The 22,416-nt window shown below is 43.1% G+C and overlaps 1 non-coding gene across 1 annotated transcript; it reads left to right on the top strand.

Moving 5' to 3' along the window:
* The first annotated feature begins 11,019 nt into the window (after positions 1-11,019).
* Positions 11,020-11,093, top strand: trnat-agu (transfer RNA threonine (anticodon AGU)). Its single transcript has one exon. It is a non-coding gene; the product is annotated as a tRNA-Thr (tRNA).
* The last annotated feature ends 11,323 nt before the right edge of the window (positions 11,094-22,416 follow it).

The raw sequence follows: 22,416 nt of genomic DNA, 5'->3' as shown, positions 1-22,416 counted from the left end.
GTCCATGCCGACAGGAGATCACAACCCAATCTAGTCCAAGCCGACACAATTCACTCTCACACATCCGTTGGTTTCCACAGGTTATGTCAAGAATTTGATCTGAATTCCTTTCTCCGGTTCCCTGCCACTGTGGATGGATTGAACAGCAACATTTATTCTCTGAGCTGGGTACAATGTGTTGAAGAAGGGCTTATGCCCGAAACGTCGATTCTCCTGCTCCTCGGATGCTGCCTGGCCTGCTGTGCTTTTTACAACATCACATTTTTCAACTCTGGTCTCCAGCATTTCATTTTATCCTACAATGTGTTGAAGTTCATGTACATGAATATAATTGAGCTTGAGCGACATGAATTCCTGCAGTAACACCCCATGCTGAATCAGACTGCAGTGACCACCCTGTATCATCTAGAATGACAGAGGCAAACTTCCCCATTATTGGGCAAGATTGTCTCTTTCTCAGCACCTTTGCAACTTCCACTCTGTCTCAGATGAAATAATTTTATCAAGGTTCCCACCAGAATGTTAGTTCTTGTGCATGCATGATTTCACTTTTTCACACCCTACCACACCTTCTATAATTACGAATCACGATATCCCTACTCCCCTGCCCGCAATCCCGTGTTTGACAAGGAGCTGAAGACCGTATTTGTGCTGCTCCCCACAGCACTATCTGTCAGTTGAGGACGGGTGAGTTGAGGCGCTGATCGACATAACCCGGCATGGGGGGAAGGGAAATATCACTGCCTTCTGGGAGCATGGAGCCACAATGGGAAGAAGCTGTTATTAAATCTCAGTACTGCTTTCCCTCCCCACAGCAACAAAAGTATACCTTATTAAAAAGAAACACATTACTAGATTATTGGTATCACAACTGGTATGAAACTGGTTCGTTGGTTTAAGGGTATAATTTTCGCCTCGGGCAGAGATTTCAAAAGTGGGCAGGGTGGGTTCAAACGCAATGTCTCCTTCGTCTCCGCCGCATCTGCTCCAAGGAGGGTCAGTTCCAATACCGTACAACCCAGATGGCTTCCTTCTTCAAAGACTGCAATTTCCCCCAGACATGATCGGCGATGCTCTCCACCGCATCTCCTCCACTTCCCGCTCCTCCACCCTTGAGCCCATCCCTTCAGTTGCCTCCAGGACAGAACTCCACTGGTCCTCACCTACCACCCCACCAACCTCCATATACATCGTATCAACTGTCGTCATTTCTGCCACCTCCAAACGGACCCCACCACAAGGGATATATTTCCCTCCCTCCCCTTTCAGCGTTCCGAAAAGACCACTCCCTCAGTGACTCGCCCGTCAGGTCCACACCCCCCACCAACCCAGCCTCCACTCCCGACACCTTCCCCTGCCACCACAATAAATGCAAAACTTGCGCCCACACCTCGCCCCTTACTTCCCTCCAAGGCTCCAAGGGATCCTTCCATATCCGCCACAAATTCACCTGCACCTCCACGCACATCATTTCCTGCATCCGCTGCATCCAATGTGGCCTCCTTTATGTTGGGGAGACAGGCTGCCTACCTGCGGAACATTTCAGAGAACACCTCTGGGACAACCGGACCAACCAACCCAACCACCCCGTGGCACAACACTTCAACTCCCCCTCCCACTCCACCAAGTACATGTAAGTCCTTGCACACCTCCATCGCCAGACAATAGCAACACTACGACTGGAGGAGGAGACCTCATCTTCCGCCTAGGAACCCTCCAACCACAAGGGATGAACTCAGATTTCGCCAGTTTCCTCATTTCCCCTCTCCCTACCTTGTCTCAGTTCCAACCCTCAAACTCAGCACCACATTCCTAACCTGCAATATTCTGTCTGACCTCTTCGCCCCCACCCCCACTCTGGCCAATCACCCTTGCCTTAACCTATCGCGTTTCCAATGCCCTTCCCCCAAGTCCCTCCTCCCTACCTTTTATCTTAGCCTGCTGGACACACTTTCCTCATTCCAGAAGAAGGGCTCATGCCCGAAACGTCGATTCTCCCGCTCTTTGGATGCTGCCTGACCGGCTGCGCTTTCCAGCAATTCATTTTCAGCTCTGATCTCCAGCATCTGCAGTCCTTTACTTTCTCCTCTGGGATAGAGCCGATTACAGAGAAACAATAGCTCATTTTTCACCCTCCCTTCTGCACTGGACTGTCTGCAGCTTCGCACCTCAGGGCAGCGCGGATGGGTTTGATTCGGATTCTCTTCATCTGGAACAGCTCGACCTCCACTGTTAATTGCTGCCCTCTCACAGCAAACAACGTGAATCAAGTTGTTAAAGCATTTTCTACACGATTGCAATATGAGGTTGGTTTCTGGACACGAAACAGGAAGCACAAAACAGAACTTTATTATAATAATGTAGCTGAGGGAGGAGATTCGCATTTCCATTTCTCTCTTTCTGGTCAGCTGAGCATCTTTCCATCTCACTGCTAACAGACGTCTGGAGAAAATCCTGCTCATTTGAGTAACTGACTCCTCCCATATCAAATGAATGCCACATAGCAGAATATGGAATGGGGTCATCCCTCCCACAGTACAGTTTGCAAATAGAAGCAAAATGGATTACTTAATGGCCAGTGGAGAAACCATGGTCCCTGGTGAAGGGACACACAGCAGAGTCGCAGGAGCAGGGAGACAGAATGAGAAGCAGATATCCTGGAAACTCTTTGCTTCTTGGGAATCCTAGATCAAAGTGGAATGTATTTCATGCTGTGAAAACCTCAGTTGTTTCGTGTTAAAAAACCGTGCTGAGTCTGTGGCTCATTGATCAAGTGGAATGATTTTCTCTTTGCGCCTCCTACAATAGAAACGTGTGAGAGAGCCCGGGTTGGGTTTCCCGTTCGAGCCTTCGTTTCCAGTTATCACGCTATCCAAAATGCAAGATTAATTTTATCAAAAAGCAGCTTCATTTACTGAGATCAATCTACCTTAAAAAGGGGTGGGTCAGAGCTACCCTTGCAGCGACTACAGCAAATGGAAAAACTTGTTCAAAGTGAAAGTAAGTGTTTCTGAATGTGCACCCGTGCAATCAGACTCTGAATGAATCCTCCAGCTGTATTATTGGTCAATTCTGAGTATGAAACGTCAGGAAACGGGAAGTGAAGTATTTGGAAACAGCGCAGAACAAGGTGACGTAGAAGGTAACGTGTATGAGGAACGTCAGTGACGAGGTAGATTGGAAGGTTGGGACACTTCTAAGAGAATTATATCACGAGAAGTATATATAACAGAAGGTTTTAAATGCATGGAGGCGGGACAGATGGAAGCAAGATGAAGAAAATACTCACTTGGAAGTAATGAGAACAATTAGGCAGAGATTTAGATTGGTTGGAAAACGAATAGAAAGAATCACGAGAAAATACAATCGCCCAGGTACTGCAGAGTATATTTTAGAAGAATGACACGTAAGGAAGGTGAACGGATGGAATAGATGGGAACTTGGGTCTGAGATATCCCAAATGCTGCAGAGCACGGCTTAGGGAATGAACTGACTGTAAACTGAGTATTCTGGCAGAATGCAGTCATAGAATCATCCAGATGTATAGCATGGAACCAATTGTTTCATTCCAACTAATCCATTTCGACCAGACACCCTGAATTTATTTCGTCCCGCTTGCAAGCATTTGATTCATATCCTTCTCAACCTTTCCTTTTCTTTGCCCATCCAGATGTCTTTTAAATGTTTTGATTGAACCAAACTCCTCCACTTTATTTGACAGCTTATTTCATGCAGCACTTCCATCTTTGTGGAAACGGTATTCCGCATATTCTTTTTAAATATTTCCCCTCACCGTACACTTATGCACTGAAGTCATGACTCGCCCTCGCTGACAAAAAAGACATTGTGCATGTACCCTATCTATGCCCTTCATGACATTATGAACCTTAAAGAGTCATATCTCAGCATGACGTTTAGCGAAAATAGCCCTAACTTATTCAGCCTCTCCCTATAGATGGTAACCTGGCAAATCTTATCTGAGATATTTCAATATTCACAACACTCTTTCAGTAGCAAGGTGACCAGAACTGCACGCAGTGTTCCAAAAGAAGCCAAACCAATGCCACAGCATGACCTCCTAACACTTATGCAGAGGTGAGGACTGCAGATGCTGGATATTTGAGTCCAAAGTGTGTTGCTGGAAAAAACACTGCATTTTTGCAAGTTATGTGATGGTTTGTACCTCAGGTGGAGCTTTAGGGTTTAGGTTTGCTCACTGAGCTGTAGGTTTGATATCCAGACCTTTCATTACCTGGCTTGGTAACATCATCAGTGGCGACCTCCAAGTGAAGCGAAGCTGTTTTCTCCTGCTTTCTATTTATATGTTTGTCCAGGATGGGTATCCTGGAGTTTGTGGTCATGTCATTTCCTGTTCGTTTTTTGTGAGGATGATAGATGGTATCCAGATCTATGTGTTTGTTTATGGCGTTGTGGTTGGAGTGCTAGGCCTCTAGGCATTCTCTGGAATGTCTTTGCTTAGCCTGTCCGAGGATAAGTGCGTTGTCCCAGTCGGAATGGTGATTTTGTTTTTCCTCCGTGTGCAGGGCTACGAGGGAGAGAGGGTCGTGTTTTTTTGTGGCTAGCTGGTGTTCGTGTATCCTGGTGGCTAACTTTCTTCCTGTTTGTCCTGCGTAGTGTTTGTCGCAGTACCTGCATGGAATTTTGTAGATGACGTTGGTTTTGTCCATGGGTTGTACTGGATTTTTTAAGTTTGTTAGTTTTTGTTTGAGAGTGTTGGTGGGTTCGTGTTGTGTGTTCCGAGGGGTCTTAGTAGGCTGTCATTTCAGAAACCTCTTTGATGTGTGGTAAGGTGGTTAGTGTTTCTGTCTGTGTTTGGTCTGCTTGTCGTGGTTCGTTCTTGAGGAATCTGCGGACTGTATGTTTTTGAGTATCCGTTCTTCTTGAATACATTGTAAAGGTGGTTCTCCTGTGTTTTACGAAGTTCGTCTGTGCTACAGTGTGAGGTGGCTCGTTGGAATAGTGTTCTGATACAGCTTCGTTTTTTGTGTGTTGGGATGGTTTCTGGTGCCGTTAAGTATTTGATCAGTATTTGTCGGGTATTTTGTATACGCAGGTTTGTAGTTCTCCATTGTCAGTTCTTTCGACTCTGACGTCCAGCAATGTGAGTTTGTTGTCGGTTTCTTTCTCCTTGGTGAACTTTATGCCTGTGAGGGTGTCGTTGATGATGTTAAATTTCTCTTCTATCTTGTTGCGTTTTGTGATGACAAAAGTGCCATCACTGTAGCGGACTCAAAGTTTTGGTTTGATGGTTGGAAGGGCTGTTTGTTCTAGTCTTTGCATTACTGCTTCTGCTATTAATCCTGACAGCGGAGTTCCCATGGGTGTGCCGTTGGTTTGTTTGTAGGTTATGTTGATGTAGGTGAAGTGGGTGGTGAGGCACAGGTCCACGAGGTTCATAATGTTTTCGTTGGTAATGTGATTGATGGTGGTAGAGGTGTGTGTAATTGTATCTTCTAAAAGTGTTTTCTTTACCAGATCGATATTGATGGAGGTGAACAGTGTTGTTACGTCGAATGAGATTATTGCTTCAGTTTCCTCTATTTTGGTGTTTTTGATGATTTTTTAGGAATTCCCAGATGGAGTGGATGTAGTGCAGTGACTCTTCTACTAGGTATTTCAGTCTTGTGCGTAGTTCTTTGGCCAGTCTGTAAATTGGTGTTCTGTGTAGTGAGAATACGGGTCTGAGGTGTCTCCTGGTTTATGGATGTTTGGTAGTCCGTAGAATCGTGGGGTGTTGGTCCCGTCTGGTTTCAGTTTTTGGAATTCCATCTTATTTAACTGTCCCGAATTCAGGATGAAGGGCTTTTGCCCGAAGGTTCGATTCTCCTGCACCTCGGATGCTAACTGACCTGCTGTGGTTTTCCAGCACCACACTCTCGACTCTTAACTCATGTAACCAATGTCGTGCAAAATAAAAGGCAAGCATAACAATCGCCTTCTTCACCATCTATGTACCTGCAACTCCACATTAAAGGTACAATGAATATGCAGTCCACGGTCTCTTTGTTCTTGAACACTGTACAGGAGCTTACTACAAAATGTACAAGTCCTTCTCTGATATGTTGTTCCGAAATGCAGACCTCATCTTTCTCAATTTCCATCTTCTGCCATTCCTCGGCTCATCAATCATCCAATTAAAATCCCGTTGTAATCTGAGGTGATCATCTTCTCCAGTTTTGTGTCATCTTCAAACTTACTGGCTGTACCTCCTACGATCACATTCAAAACATTTATGAAAATGACGAAAATTAACCCAGCATCGATTCTTGTGGCACTCCAGTGGTCACAGGCCTCCAGTATGAAAGATAACACTCCACCACCAACCTCTGTCTTCTACCTTCGAGCCAGTTCTGAATCCAAATGGTTGGATCTCCTAACCTTGCTAACCAGACTCCCATGGCGAACATTGTCGACCACTGAAGTCTGCATAGATCCCGCACATGGCTCTGCCCTCATCAATCCTCTTTGTTACTTCATTAAAAACTCTTCCAATTTAACAAGTCATCATTTCGCACGCATAACGCCATTGCTGACTTTTCCTAATCGGTCTTGCCTTTCAAAATACATTAACTCCTGTTTCTCAGGATTCCCTCCAACAAAGTGCCCACCACCGACGTCAGACTCGCAGGTCTACAGTCGCCTGGTTTTCATTACCTCCTTTCTTAAATGTAGTATCATGTTAGTCAGCCTACAGTGTTGTTGCCCCTCACCTTTGATTATCGATGACACAATATTCAGCAAGTGACACAGAAATCATTTGCCTCACTTCCGACTGAGCTCTGAGGTGCGATCTGATCACGTCATAGGGATTTATTAACTTTTATCCGTTTCAATACATCCAGTGCTTCCTCCTCTCTAACATAATCGTTATTTCAAGTTAACAACATATATTTCCCCACAGACTTCATTTTTCATGCCACAGGTCCAGAGTTATCGATGGGCAAGGGCAATTGTAATGCGATTTGGCAATTTTAAAATGCATAGAATGGGGTAGCAAATGCAAGGGATGCAGAAAATGGAAACGTGGAGCTGGTTTAAGAAACCGGTATTGCATGTCCTTGATAGGTACGTCCCAGTCAGGTAGGGTGGAAGTGATAAGGTAGGCGAACCGTGGTTGACGAAAGAAATTGCATCTCTTGTAGAGTGGAAGAAGGAGGCTTATAAGTTGAGAGACAAATGGTTAAGATGTGGAAATGGAGAGTTAAAGATCGTCTGGGAAGGATTTAAAGAGAATGTTAAGAAGAGCAAAGAAAGGACACGAGCAGACTTTAACAAATAGATAAATGAACCTAAAGCTTTCTATCGGAATGTGAAGATTAAAAGGATGACTAGGGTGGGAAGAGGGCCAGTCAAAGACAGAAGTGGGATGTCGAGTGTGGAAACTGTAAAGATCGGAGAGGAACTAAACGGACATTTCTCACCGTTTTTCACTCAGGAAAAGGAGCATATTGTAGAGGAGAAGAATGAGATACAAGATTTTAGACTTAAAACGGTCAGTGTTAGTTATGAAGAGGCGGTAGCAATCCCAGAAGGAGTGAAAGTAGGCCAGTCACCTGGGCCAGTTGGGATTTATCTGAGGACTCTCTGGGAAGCCAGCGAGGAGATAGCAGAACATTTGGCTTTGATATTTGAGTCGTCATTGTCTACAGGTTTAGTTCAAGAGGAATGGAGGATTCCAAATGTTGTGCTCTTGTTCAAGAAGGGCAGTAGAGATGACGCAGGTAATTAAAGATCAGTGAGCCTTACGTCTGTAGTAGGAAAGGTTTGGGAAAGAATTATAAAATGTAAGATGTATAATCATCTAGAAAGCAACAAATTGATTTCAGATAGTCAACATCGTTTCGTCAAGGGCAGGTAATGTCTCACAAACCTCATTGAGTCTTGTTTGATCACGTGACCAAGAATGTAGATGAGGGTAGAGCAGTTGACGTGTTATACTTGGACTTCAGTAAAGCCTCTGAGACGTTTCCACATGGTAGGCTGTTGAAAAGAAATGCAGATGCATGGAATGGAAGGTAATGTGGCAATTTGGATTGAAACTGGCTTTCTGAAAGAAGGCAGGCAGTGTTGATTGATGGAAAATATTCAACCTGGAGTCCAGTTACCAGTGGTGTCTCCCAAGGATTTGTTTTAGGACAACTGCTGTTTATCATTTTTATAAATGATTTAGACGTGGACGTGGATGAATTAGGAAATTTGCAGATGACAATAACGTTGGTGGAGTCGTGGACAGTTTGCTAGAATGTCACAGGTTGCAGGGGGACTTGGATAAATTGCAAAATTGGAATGAGAGGTGGCACAATGAATTACATGCACCTAAATGTGAGGTGATGCACTTTGGGAAGAATAATAGGAAGGCAGAGTATTGGGTCACCGGAAAGATTGTTGCTTGTGTGGATGTGAAGAGGGATCTTGAAGTCCATGAACATAGATCCTTGAAAGTTGCCACCCAGGTCGATAGTGCTGTTAAGATGGCATACGGTGTGTTAGGTTTCATTGGAAGAGGGATTGAGTTTCGGAGCCGCAAAATCATGCTGCAATAGTACAAAATGCCATTGCCGGGGCAGTTGGCATATTGTGTACATTTATGATCGCAGTATGTTGGCAAGGATGTGAAAGCATTGTAAAAGGTGCAGAGTAGGTTTACCAGGATGTTGTCTGGTCTGGAGAAGGTCTAATGAGGAAAGGCTGAGAGAAAAGTGTTTGTTCTTTTCGGAAAGAAGAAGGCTCAGAGGAGATTTGGTCGAGACATACAAGATGATCAGAGAATTAAATACGGTAGACATGAAAGTCGTTTTGCTTGGATGATGACGTCAGCTTGCACGAGGGCACATAGCTACAAATTGAGTGGTGATAGATTTAAGATAGATGTCAAGGGCAGGTTCTTTACTGGGAGAGTTGAAAGGGCGCGAAATGCCCTACCCGCCAGTGTGGTTAACTCAGGCACATTATGGAGATTTAAACAATCCTTGGATAAGGACATGGATGATGATGGGATTGTGAAGGGGGATAAGCTGAGAATAGTCCAAATTCGGCGCAACATTGAGGGCCGAAGGTCCTGTTCAGCGCTGTAATCCTTTATGTTCCATGTTATATGTCCTTCCCCACAGTAAACATTCAAATAAAGGTCGGGATTCATAACACCCCCATCTCGAGTGTCACCAAACAGAGACAGGCTTATCGATTTTGGAGATGTCCCTCTACTCTTCGCAGATTCTTTTTTTGTCCTTAATGTATATATAAAACCAGTTATGTCTGATGTCAGCAAAGCGACATGCTGCAATTGAGCTAGGCAGAACTCAAAACGACCATAGTCTGATTCGAATTCAGACGCGTTACCCATTGCAACACTGGGCCAACCGAGCGCCGCCTTCCTCTCAGCTTTTCCATGTGTAATGGAGACATTTAGATTGGGAGAAATAAGATTGACAAGGTGAAGAACTTGCAAAGGTAATCAGCGTCACTGCTTTAATACAAAAGTGAAGCAGTGCCTTTCCCTGGTAAAGGAAACACATTTGTCTTCAAGTGACCCCTTCAGCGTTGTCAGCATCTCTGCTGAAAGTTTCCATTGTTGTATTCACAGCCACTACACGATTCATGATCCACTTCTGTAAAATGTACTTTCATAATTTGAGTCAAGGGTTCTTCCCTTCAAGAGCCTGAACAAGTTCAGCGAGAAAACTCTGTTCATTTCTAGCCCCGGATTAAGAATAAGACGAGTTGAACGGTTCGCTGATTGGTGCCGCCCGCTCACTGGAGGCCAGCGCGTCAAAACGAGGCCCTGTCACCATCAGCCTGTTCTGTGCCTTCCTGCAGTACATCTGCTGAACAACATCGCATTATCATAGCTGTTTATTTCACATTGAAACACAAGGCGATAATATGAACTGTTTCGAAACTTGGAGAATGCAACTTTGCTGCTGAAGTTGGTTATGGCGTCAATGACAGACACAAGACTGTGCACAAGTCATGTCACAAGGTTTACGGTCTGCATCACTGGAGGTCCCTGCTTTGGAGTCGGAGTTTACATCACACAGACCTGGATATAATCCCCACGCAGATAATGAAGACACCTTTCTCGTTTTCTGAATTATTCGAAGGAAAGCTAATTCCTGCTTGCGTGCACAGCACACACCTGGATCCTGCCAGACTTGGTCCAGTGAATCTTTCCATCCGTCTATCAGCACAATGGCAGCATATACATGGGAAACTACCACCGCAAATCCCCCTACGATTATATCACCTTTCTGATTTGGAAGTATCTCACTGATCCTTCAGTGTCGCTATGTGTAAATACTGGAACTCACCCCCCTCCCATCGGTCTAATGGTTGTATGTCCGTGCTGAGGAGTAGAAAGGTTCAGCAAAGTAACTCATCCCCTCCATCACTGTGGTAATTCGTGATATGAACTGAATACTATCCCATTGAGTGACGACTATATTCCAGGAAAACGTTTCTAAAATTTGAAGGTTCCTATCAGACATCTGCAATCGTTTGGAAATAAGTTGAGAAGTGGAGCAGGACAGTGAAATCAAGTGATTGGCAATGATGTCTGGGAGGCATGAGGCAGGAAGTGCGAGTGGAACTGGTGGTGCAAGACTCAATGTCAGTGCCAATCGGTCAACTTTTACTGCCCAATGTTTACAATTACTTATATATTACACCTCGTCAAATCTCCACAATGACCTTGTTCCTCTTGTTGAGGTCTCCTCTGTGTGTATTAACGTGCTTCATGGGCACGGAGAGGATGAACACATCCTCTTTCTCCTGTCAGTTTAAACAGGTGAAGGTATCCGTTTGAAATTAATGCAAGGGGAGATTATCTTTTTCTATGCCTTTTCAGTGTAGAATGTTCAACTGTAAACTGTCTGAATTTTTAAATTCGAGGACTGATTACAATTCTCTGTGAACAACATTATTCCGAAAACACATTTCCAAGTCCTGTGAAAAAGTGGTTAACCAACTTCACGTATGGATGTGCAAATGAATCAAACGTGCGGCGCCGTGGCTTAGTTGGTTAAAGCGCCTGTCTAGTAAACAGGCGATCCTGGGTTCAATTCCCAGCGGTGCCTGCTTGTTGCATAAGTATTTGATCCTGGTGTTTCAACTCTTTACAAATGCCGTGTTAACCAAGTCAGTGTCGACTTGGACATTTGGAGATCCAGGTTAAGTTACAACAGTGGCTGTTCCTCTTAGTTCCGAACTATCAATTAAGTCTGTGGTTTCTTTCCGTTATTCAACAAGCTTTTTTTCCTCTTTTTCCCCTTCCTTCATTCCCAGTTTGGTCGGAATAACGAGATTACGCAGGAGGTGTTGCGGATTTGCCAGAGAACTTTGTGGTAATGACGGAGACACCACCAGCTGATCACTCTCATTCTCTGATGTCAACCATCATTCATTTAAACCAACAGTATATACATTGTTGGGATTCTTTAGTTGTAGTATACTTGCGTTTTTTTTTTCTTATGGTGGATTCAGAATTCTACTTTGAATTCGAAACAGTCACAAATGATTGAGGAAGAAAAGTCGCCTGACCTGAGATCGAATTGACAGACACATTATCCAGAGAATGTGAGGCCAGATCTGCACACTCCAGTCAATGAGCAAAAAACTTCTCATCAGCTGCACACTCAAACTGTCCCGAAATGTCAGACTTTTTATCGAGCATAAATAGGTAATGAGCTGTATGGACAGACAGAGTGTTGGAGAATGTGAAAAAGAAAGAGGGTGAGGTGGATACACAGAGACAAAGAGAGACAAATGTAGATACGTGCTGAGTTAGATACTGAAAGAAACAATTCTCCATTAGACATTGCTGCAAACTGACAGGAAGGAAACGAGAAAAGGCAATCATTTAAGCACAGCCTTTTACCAGCTGAGAGCAACGGAGGCAGCATTACAGCCAATAAAGTCCTTTTATATTTTTAAAGGTGACATCTGTGAGCCATTGAGTTTTTTTGATAAATATCCTGAGTCGACAGATAAGACTGATTATTTTCCGAGCATTACAGTAAGGAAGTGTATAACTGACGTGTTCTGTCGATCTGAAACTTTAACTCGGTTTGTCTCGACAGATGTTGCCAGGCCTGATGAGTTTCTCCAACAATTCACGTTTTTTTTCGTTCAGATCTACACCATCAAAGAAAAATGAAACTCAGTAGTCTGTTGATGGCTTCATTTTTAAAACCCCTCAAAAAAACTGTTTAGCATTCTAAAAGTCAAATATACACGACACTGACTATACAGGTGCAAACTTGCAAAACCACTTTTAAATTCAGGAACTAGAAGACTCAAGACCGAACGTATCCCTATGCTTTTCGAGTCTTGACAATATATGGGAAATCACGGTTCCGTGACCTGCCAAATGCACAATTGTCAAATTGACTGGCTGTAATAACAGGCTCCATCAATTTGGCAGAATGGGAGCGGGAGAATAATGTTTCCAACTCCAGATAAGTTTCCAACGAGATATCCACTCTATCATTACAACCAGCTTATTACATCTCAGGAACAGTACCTGACTGTACCGCACCTCAGCAGAAATTGATATCTTTAGATGCTGGAGATCAAAGTCAATAAGTGTATCACTGGGAAAGCACAGCCTGTCATGCAACATCTGAGGAGCATGGGAGTCAACGTTTCGAGCATTCCTGATGAACAGCTTCTACGTGAAAGAACGAGTTTCCTGCTCCCCGGATGCTGCTTGACGTGCACCACACATTTTGTCTGTATCCCCCCTCAGCTCATCTGCTTCGGAAAATTAATCATGAACTTACCGCCACTCAGTTTGATTCTTCTGTCTCCTGATTGACAGCTTTAAACATTCTATTGCTCAAATGAATCAGATCATCCAGATTACTGTATAAAAACAAACTGTGGATGGTGGAAATCTGAAACACAGGCAATAATTGCTGGAGAAACTTTGCATTCTCTGAATAGTTGAACATTAAATTGGGAGCAGGAAATGAGAAAGCAGCAGTTTAAAAACTGCTACATGTAGTTTCTCCAAAAAAAATATGAAGTGCAGTTTTTCGCTCAGGCGTTCACTGTCTCAAGTGGTGATAGGATTGGGGAAATAAATGTTGGTCCAGCCATTGCTGAACAAATGAAAAAAAGCTTTTTGTGTTGCTCATCAGTTTCTACCCTTGCAGACCATGTCAATTTGATTCATAAAGCAGGACAGCCAGACGACTCTGCATTTCAAAGTCTTGCAACATCTCATTTAAATTAAAGGTTCATTATTGAATGTTACTGACAGACATGTCATTCTGTACTTCATTCTTCATGGGTCAATACTTTACGCATAAGATTCCTCATCACGACATCATACAATTTTAATAACTTTAACGTTCGATTCACGGTTTAACATCCAAACTACATTCACCAAGAAGATGCTCATTGTTTTAAATCGAAGATTAAGCTGAAATGAAGCCTGTTGGAAAATACAAATATCACTCTTTGTCCTTTGTTTAGTGTTTGCGTGTGAAACACGTTAAACTTGAGCCCTCTCGGTTTGAACTCCACCATCCTGGGTTAAAAGAAGACCTGGGCCAGTCACCTATCCACCCCTCATCATGATTTTATAAACGTCTAGAAGGTTACATACCAGCCTGGAACACTGCCGGGAAAAAGCCCCTGCTCAAACACTCTCTTTAAAACTCAAGCTGTATCGACACTGCAACAACCTTGTACATATTCTCTGCACACTTTCAAGTTTTACAACACCTTTCCTGTTGAAGGTGATTGGAATTGTCAGCAGTCTTCTAAGTGTGGCCTCATTAATATTCTTTACAGCCACAACATGACCTGTGAACTCCAATAATCGATGTTCATACTAATGAAGACAAGTGTGCCAAATGCTTTCTTCACGAACTTTTCTCCATGTGACACGAATTTTCCTGCTGTCATAGTATTTGCTGTGACTTATAATGTCGTGCTTGTCTTCTTAACTACTATATTCTGCTGCCTTCACGACTCTGTGGAGCCACATGCAAGGTCACTCTGTTCCTTTGGCTGTCCCACTCCTCTAACTTTCTTTGAGTACTCCCATGACGTGTTACTTACAAAATGCATCGCCTGATGTTTTTATTGGTATTTTCAGCTCCCAATATCTGCCCATTTGACAAATCCACGTCCAAAAACCTGGAACCTAAGACGGTCTTCCTCACTGTTAACCACTTTGCCAATCTTCATATCCTCCTCAAATTTTCTTATTATCTCCCCCAAATTATTTACACATTCTTTATGTGCAATCACAACATTAAGGAACAAAACATTGATCCTTGTGGTAGACCACTGAATACCAGCTCCACGTTACAGAAACAGCACCATACTTTGTCTCCAGGAACCCAAATAAGTTTGCATCGAACTTACCACGTGACACTGAATCACTTTTATTTTAACGCTCTCACCAGTCTCCGGTGTGGGATCTTGTCAAAGTCTTTCAAAAATCCTCATAAACAAAATCAACTTACTACGCTCGTTTCCATCTTTGAGCACTCCCTAAAATATATTTAATCTGATCTGTCATGCATGACCTCCTCTGACAAAACCATGCTGACTCTCGCTGGTCAAACTTTGTCTGGAAAAGTTGAAATTAGTTTTCTCCTTAAGAGGTTTCTCCACATGTTTCCCTACGAGTGATGCTCGACTCACGGCTCTGTAATTCGCTGCATTATCTCTACCAGCCTTATTGAAAACTGGAAATATATTAGTTGTCCTGCGGTCCTCGAACTACTCCCAGGTTTCCACAAAGCAATGTAAAACATTGGTCATAACATCTGTAATTTTCTCTCTTTTCTCACAAAGCAACGTGAGACACAACTCCATCCCGAGCTGGGGATTTGTCTCATTTTAGCCTGTCAAAATCTCCAATACCGTCTCAGTTGCGATTTGAAACGGCTCCAGAAAACCTCAGTCCCTCATCCTGCTTTCTGTGACTATATATTACCACACAAGGACTGTCCCCACCTGAATTTGTAACGTGATTCACTCAGTTATCCCATTTACTGACACAACTGCACTATCACACTGGAGGGAGATAATTCATGTATTATACATGGAAAATGCTGTTTCAGCTTTTGCACCTACAAATCCTATATTTTTGATACCCAATGGCACATTGTCACAGTGAGAAAGGGTTCAAGTGTTCTCTATCTGCAAAAACAAAATGCAGTCACTTAATTCCACCTCCTGCGGAGACTCCAGTCTGTTCAGATTTGATATGAGGATTTTTTTTCTCTCTCTGTTGTTCATCGCATTGAAGACAGAACTGCGGTATAAATCCCATTCACATGATTGCTATATTAACTACCGTAAGTAGTTGATGCCTATGGCACACATTGTACTGGAATCAATCCACAACAGAAGTTTTCAACTGGAACAGCATACTGTCTTCGGTGCAGGGGAACACTGAGCATGGACAATCTCAGGCTTCCAATGGGGCACACATACTACCGTTCTTCCTCGATCATTCACAGTATCAGATTCCAAACAGGGCAAAAACAGAAGGTGCTGGAACAGCTTTGCAGGTCTGGCCGCAACTGAGTAGATAAATACGAGTTAGCATTTCGGGTCCAGTGTCCCATCGTCAGAAATGTTGGCACCGAGAAAACTTTGGCCTATATGCAGAAGACAGGGTGGTGGGGTTGGGGTAATCAGTAAACGGTAGGTGTGTATAGACCTCAAAGAGAGAGTAGAATAATTGGACAGACTAATGAATAACCATCTAGCTTGGAGTGCGAGTAGCTTTTATTGGAGACGGTTAGTGACTAAACATACATAGTGGTGCAATGTCTGACTATGTGATAACAAGGAGTGGCGTGTGGGGTAGGGGGCGAAGACATGAAGGAGTTCACGCCCTAAAAATTTTGAAATTGATGGAGTCCGGAAGGTTGCAGTATCCACAAATGGAAAATAAGATGTTCTTCACGCTTGTCCTGAGCTTCTCTGGAACACTGCAGTAAGCCTGAGACAAAGATGTTGACCAGGCAACGGGCTTGTCTGTTAATAGGGCCCGGAAGTGATAGTTCAGGGTCTTTCTTGAAGACGGAGCTTGGATTTTCCGCAAAGCAGCCAGTCAGTCCAAAGTTCATTTCCCAAGATAGTGGAAACCACATAGCGAGCAGTGAATGCACAATACTGGGCTGTGCGAAGTGCAGGCAAAGTGTTGCTTCATCTTGAATGTGTATTTGGGCATTTGGATACTGAGGAGGGAGGACGTAAATGGACAGATGAGGAAACAAAATGCACAAAGCAAGGATCATTCAGGAGACATTATGACAGATGTTGGAAATCATGACGTAAGAAAGCTATCATGAAGACAGTTTACCAAATGATCGTAGCAATTGGAACAAAGATGAAGAGTTAATGGCACAACTCATCACTAATGAATTTGTTTTAGTTGCCATTACGGAGACATAGTTACAGGATGGTCATGACTGGAATTGAACTATCCAAGGTTTTCAGACTATTCTGAAGGACAGACAGAAGAGTCTGATATTCAAGGACGACTTCAAGGCGAGATGGTATGGGTTCGATGGAGAATGAGTTTGAATTCATTTCGGTGTAAATTAGAAATTCTAAGAAGAAAACTTCACTAATAGGCGTAGTCTGTAAACCACAAAATAAATGATTACATTGGGGAGGTCAATGAACAAAGAACGAAGCAATGTCGGTCAAAATGGGCCAGCTGCTTTATTTGGGGATTTTAATCAACATGTAGATGTGTCGTGGAAAAGCGCAGCAGATCAGGCAGCATCCAAGGAACAGGAGAATCGACGTTTCGGGCCCGAAACGTTAGTTCTCCTGTTCCTTGGATGCTGCCTGACCTGCTGCGCTTTTCCAGCAACACATTTTCAACTCTGATCTCCAGCATCTGCAGTCCTCACTTTCTCTGCCATGTAGATGTATCGAACTTGCTCAGTCAGTATTGCGTTGGGGAGGACTTTCTTCGATTTAATCGTGATGGTTTACCTGAGAAGTATGCCAAAGAAGTAACGAGTTCGCAAGCTATCGTCGATCTGGTCCTCCGTCGTGAGACAGGCATTATTAATTCCCTCATCATTAAGGATCCTCTCGGAAGGAGTGATCACAGTGTGGTTGAATTTATAATGCAGATAGATAGGGTGAATTTAAAAGCCAATGCCAGATTCCTGTGCATGTCCAAGGGGCTCTATAATAGAATGGTGCGGACCTAGCTAGAGTAGACTGAAAACAAAAAAAAACTTATGGTGAACCAGCTGATGAGCTGAACTTTCAAATACATTTTTTCAAACCGCTCAGCGAAATTATATTCCAATGAAAAGGAAGGACTGTAAGAAAAGGTGCAATCCGCCATGGGTGGCTCAAGATAAAAGGGAGACTATCAAATTCATGGAGAAGGCATACAAAGTGGTCGAAATCAGCATGAACCTGGAAGATTTTAAAAGCCTTCAAGGTCAAAAGAAAGCCACAAAAAGTGATGTAAATAATCGTAAGAAAGAACAAGATGTAAAAAAAACCAACTAGTACAGAATATAATATATTTAGCAGAAGTTTCAACCAAAAAAAAGAAAAAGAGTGGTTAAGGTGAACGTTGGCCCTTAGGCATTTAGTTATGAGTTAGTTAGTGATGAAATGACTGAGTCATTGAACAGGTATTTTGTACCGTTCTTCACAGCGGAAGTCACTAACACATGCCAGTAATTGACAAAGAGACAGAGGTCGGTGAGGACTTGGAAACAATCTTTATTATGGAAAAATGAGCGTTGGGCAAACTAATGCAGCTCAGGATAGACAGTCTGCTGGCCCTAATGGAAGGCATTCCAGGGTGCTAAAGGATCGGCGGGGGAAAAAACAGGTGCACTGGCAGTAATTTTTCAAATTCGCTGGTCTCTAGGGCAATTTGAGAAGTTTGGAAGACAGTAAATCTGGCGCCACTGCTTTAATATCTGGCGCCACTGCTTTAAAAAAGGGAGGTAGACAAGAGGGAGAATTATAGACCAGTTAGCTTAATCTCTGTAGAAGAGAAGGTGCTTGAATCGATTATCAACGAAGGATAAAAGGTCACTGCGATAGAGATTGAACAGACACAGCATGGATTCATGAAAGGCAGGTCATGCTTGACAAATCATTTGGTATTCTATGAAGACAATACAAGTATGGTGGACAACGGGGACTCAGTGGGTATGATACAACGAGATTTCCAAAAGGCCTTCGACAAGGTGCCTACAAAAGGCTGATGCATAAGGTAATGATGCATGATTTTAGTGGTCGGGTAAAAGCATGGATAGAGGATTGGTTAAATAACAGGAAGCAAAATTGACGATAAATGAGTACTTTCTGGCTGGCAATCAGTGAGTATTGGTGTGCCTCAGTGATGGGTTTTGGGACTGCAATTACTTACACAGAACATACAGCACATATAGAGCATTACAGCGCATTACATATAGAACATTACGGCCCATCGGGCGTCGATATTGCATCGACCTGTTATACCAATCTGAAGCCCATCTAACCTACACTATTTCATGTTCGTCCATATGCTTGACCAATGATAAAAAAAGAACTTAAAGTTGGTGAATATACTACCGTTGCTGTTGAAGCATTCCATATCCTTACTACTCTCTGAATAAAGAAAATACATCTGACAAATGTCCTATATCTATCACCCCTCAATTTAAATCTATGCCCCCTTGTGCTCGCCCTAACCATACTTGGAAAAAGGCTCTCCCCGTCCACCCTATCTATCGTTCTGATTATCTTATATGTCTCTATTATGTCACCTCTCAACCTTCTTCTCCCGAACGAAAACAGCCTCAAGTCTCTCAGCCTTTCCTAGTAAGTCCTTCCTTCCATACCAGGCAATATCCTAGTAAATGTCCTCTGCACCCTTTCCAAAGCGTCCACATCCTTCTTATCATGCGGTGACCAGCATTGTACACAATAATCCAAGTGCGGCCGCACCTGTGAGGCAACGTTCAAGGATCTGTGTACCTGAACACCGATATCTCTCTGCTCATCTACACTACCAATACTCTTACCATGAGCCCAGTATTTGGCATTCAGGTCAAACGGACCAAAGTGAATCAAGTCACACTTGTCGGCATTAATCTCCATTTGCCACCTTTCAGCCCAGCTCTTCAGCTTATTTATGTCTCTGTGTAACCTACAACATCCTTTGTCACTGTCCACAACTCCACCAACCTTAGTGCTGTAAGCAAATTTACTAACCCATCCTTCTTCACCCTCTTCCAGGTCGCTTATCAATAATGATGAACAGCAGTTGTCCCAACACCGACACTTGCGGTACATCACTGGTAACTGGACTCCAGGATGAACATTTCCCATAAACAACCACACTCTGTCTTCTTTCAGCAAGCCAATTCCTGTTCCAAACTGCTATATCCCCCACAATCCCGTTCTTTTCGCATTTTGCACAATAGACCACTGTCGGGAACCTTATCGAACACAATTTATATTGATGATTTGGATTTTGGGACAACGTTTAGTACGTCGAACATGACAGATGAAACGAAGATGAATGGCAGAGCACAGTGTGCAGAGGACTGTGTAACATTGTAGAGGAATATAGAAACATTGGCTGAGTGTGCAAAGGTGTGGCAGATGGAATGTGAAGTCATCCATTTTGGTAAGACTTAGAGTAAAAAGGGTTATTAATTGTCTACTAAGATGTTGAAGCATGCTGCTGTGCATAGGGACATGGGTGTCTTTTTGCAGTCATCACAAAGATTTGGTCTACAGGTACATGTAATTAGGTAGGCAAATGAAACGTTATATTTCATTTCTAAAGAGCTTAAGTTTAATAGAAGGGAGGTTATGTTGCACCTGTACAGGGTGATGGTGAGGACATTGCTTAGAGTAATGAGAGGGAGTTTGGTCTCCTTACTTGACAAAGACTGTACTGGTACTGCAAGGGGTGCAGAAGAAGATCACTGGGATTTTGCCGGAGTTGGGGGAATTGGGGTATGAGGACACACTGATGAGATTGAGATTATATTCATTGGAATTCAGAAGAATGAGGAAAGATCATATAGAAATATGTACAACTTTGAAAGGAATAGGTCAGGTAGAAGTAGAAAGGATGTTTCCACGAGCGGGTGAAATTTGGACACGACGGCATAGCCTCAAGATTAGAGGGAACAGATTCAGCACTGAATTGAGTAGGAACTTTTTTAACCAAAGGACTGCTACTCTTTGGAATCCTTGATTCCCAATGAAGAGCTTTTGCCCGAAATGTCAATTTTCTTGCTCATTGGATGTTGTCTGACCCTCTGCGCGTTTTGCAGCACGACACTCTTAGCTCTCATCTCCAACATCTGCAGTCCCCACTTTCAAAATTGGAATTCTTTGCTCAGCCGAGTAGTTGACGCCTCTTCATTAAACGTTTTTAAGGATATGATCTTATTTTTGAACAATAAAGGATGGCAAGGATACCCCGAGAGGACGGGTAACTGGATCTGAGCGCTCGAAATGATCAGCCATGAACGGATTGAATGGCGGAGCAGGCTCGCAGGGCTGGAGGGATAACCCCTGCTCCTATTTCTGATATTTTTACGCATGCATGTTTCATATCTTCAGCAATTGCAGGGGAAATTTCCACGGTGCTATGTGGGGCAGTGTTGGGCGTAAAGGCAGAATGCACCTGGAGGGAAGATTCCATGCGGAAGGCGGTGAAGGGAGTTGAGAGAAATATGTGTGTGGTAATAGCATTTTACTGGAACTGGATTTTTTTAAAATGAAAACGATTACCACTTTAAGCACTACAGCGCAGAAAGCTGCAGAATAAGATCTGGAAAATGGGATGAGAGTTGAGAGGCGCTTGATGCCTGACATTGGCAACAATGACAAAAGAGCTCTCTCCTTGCGGTAAAAGTTCTAGTCTCTATGAGAAATTAATTGCAACAGCGTTATGCGGCCACAAGATAAATCAGAGTGCGGAATTTATCCAGGACGTAATAAAATTCTTTGTTCCCTGAAGCCGATCTATCAGACTGCCTGCCATGACACACCACCTACGAATACTCACTAACTGTCTCCATTAAGCGATTTCCACTCTCCTAGCCAGATCTTTGGCCAACTTTTCTTCTCCTTCTTTGGGTTCTTTCCCCACCTATCGTTTATTCCTTTACAAGACAAAAGTTAGTAATACTCCTTATTTGCCTGACCGAGTACAGTATTGATAACGCACGGTGCAGGAGACGCACAGCGGGTAAGGCAGCATCCAAGTCGCAAGAAATATTTCAGTCAGGACCTTCTTGAGGACTCCTGACTGCAGATCCAACAAAATTGCAAAGCTCAACAGCACCCAGAACAGAACAGCAAAATTGATCAGCACCGCATGACTGACACAACATCGACCCAGATCAATTTCGTACACCAACAAAGACTAAGACATGCATGTTATACCATCCACAAGATACACTGCAGAAATTCACCAAGCCTCTTTAAACCGTATCTTTCACATTCACAACGAATTCCATCTCAAATGAAAAGGGTAGGTAGGAAAACCGAACAAACCAGTTATCATCCTGACCTGGAAATATTTTGCCATTCCTCTCCTGTCAGTCTCGAAATTCTGGATTTCCCCTCCTTTACAATGTGGGTCTCCTGATAGCACACGGGCAACAAAGTTTCCGGAAGGCAGCTTATCATCACCAGCTGCTCTGAGCAGTTGTAATCCTTCCCACAATCCGTACATTTCCATGTTGCATATCTCCTTACATGTCTCCAAGTTGGATGACCTGTTGAATCCTTCCCCTTACCCACAGAAAACGGATGGCGTCTCTACAGATCTTTTAAAGAATGTTAATTGGATAATGTGAAATAACTTCTGGGGTCAGTGCACTGGAACACTCACACTTTAGAGATTCTGTGTGTGTGTTGGCGCCTTACCACTCACATTGTCGTTTGAAATCTTTTCCCACAGAAATAACAGATAAAATTGTAGCCTTCAGGTCCTGCTGAATTTAGCGATTCTGTTGGATCTTTATACATTACTTGAGTTGACTCACTCGTCTTCAATTCTTTCAATGTATTCCTAAGCGAAATATTATCGCTGTACATACAGTGTAAAATCTATGCCGAAGTGTGGTAATGCGTTTGTTAATGTCTGTATCACATGTAGGGGTATCTGTGTCAATATGTCGATGTGCATGTTTGTTTATGTCAGTATGTGTTTTAATATGTGTATGTGAGTGTGTATGTCTATATCAAAATGGCTGTGTCGTGTCAGTGTGTGCATATGCATCAGTATTTTACAGAATTGTGCATACATTAGCATATCTGCATATTCACAAGTGTTCATCAGATGTCGTTGCATATTTGTTGAGGAAGATGATCTTTATAATAAACCAGTTATATACTGCTGACAAAAGAAACTTGGATGAATTGTTC

Source organism: Chiloscyllium punctatum, chromosome 35 (assembly GCF_047496795.1).
Source record: "Chiloscyllium punctatum isolate Juve2018m chromosome 35, sChiPun1.3, whole genome shotgun sequence".
NCBI lineage: Eukaryota > Metazoa > Chordata > Chondrichthyes > Orectolobiformes > Hemiscylliidae > Chiloscyllium > Chiloscyllium punctatum.
Note: the sequence above shows the minus strand (reverse complement) of the source record. Positions and strands in the feature narration are given on the sequence as shown.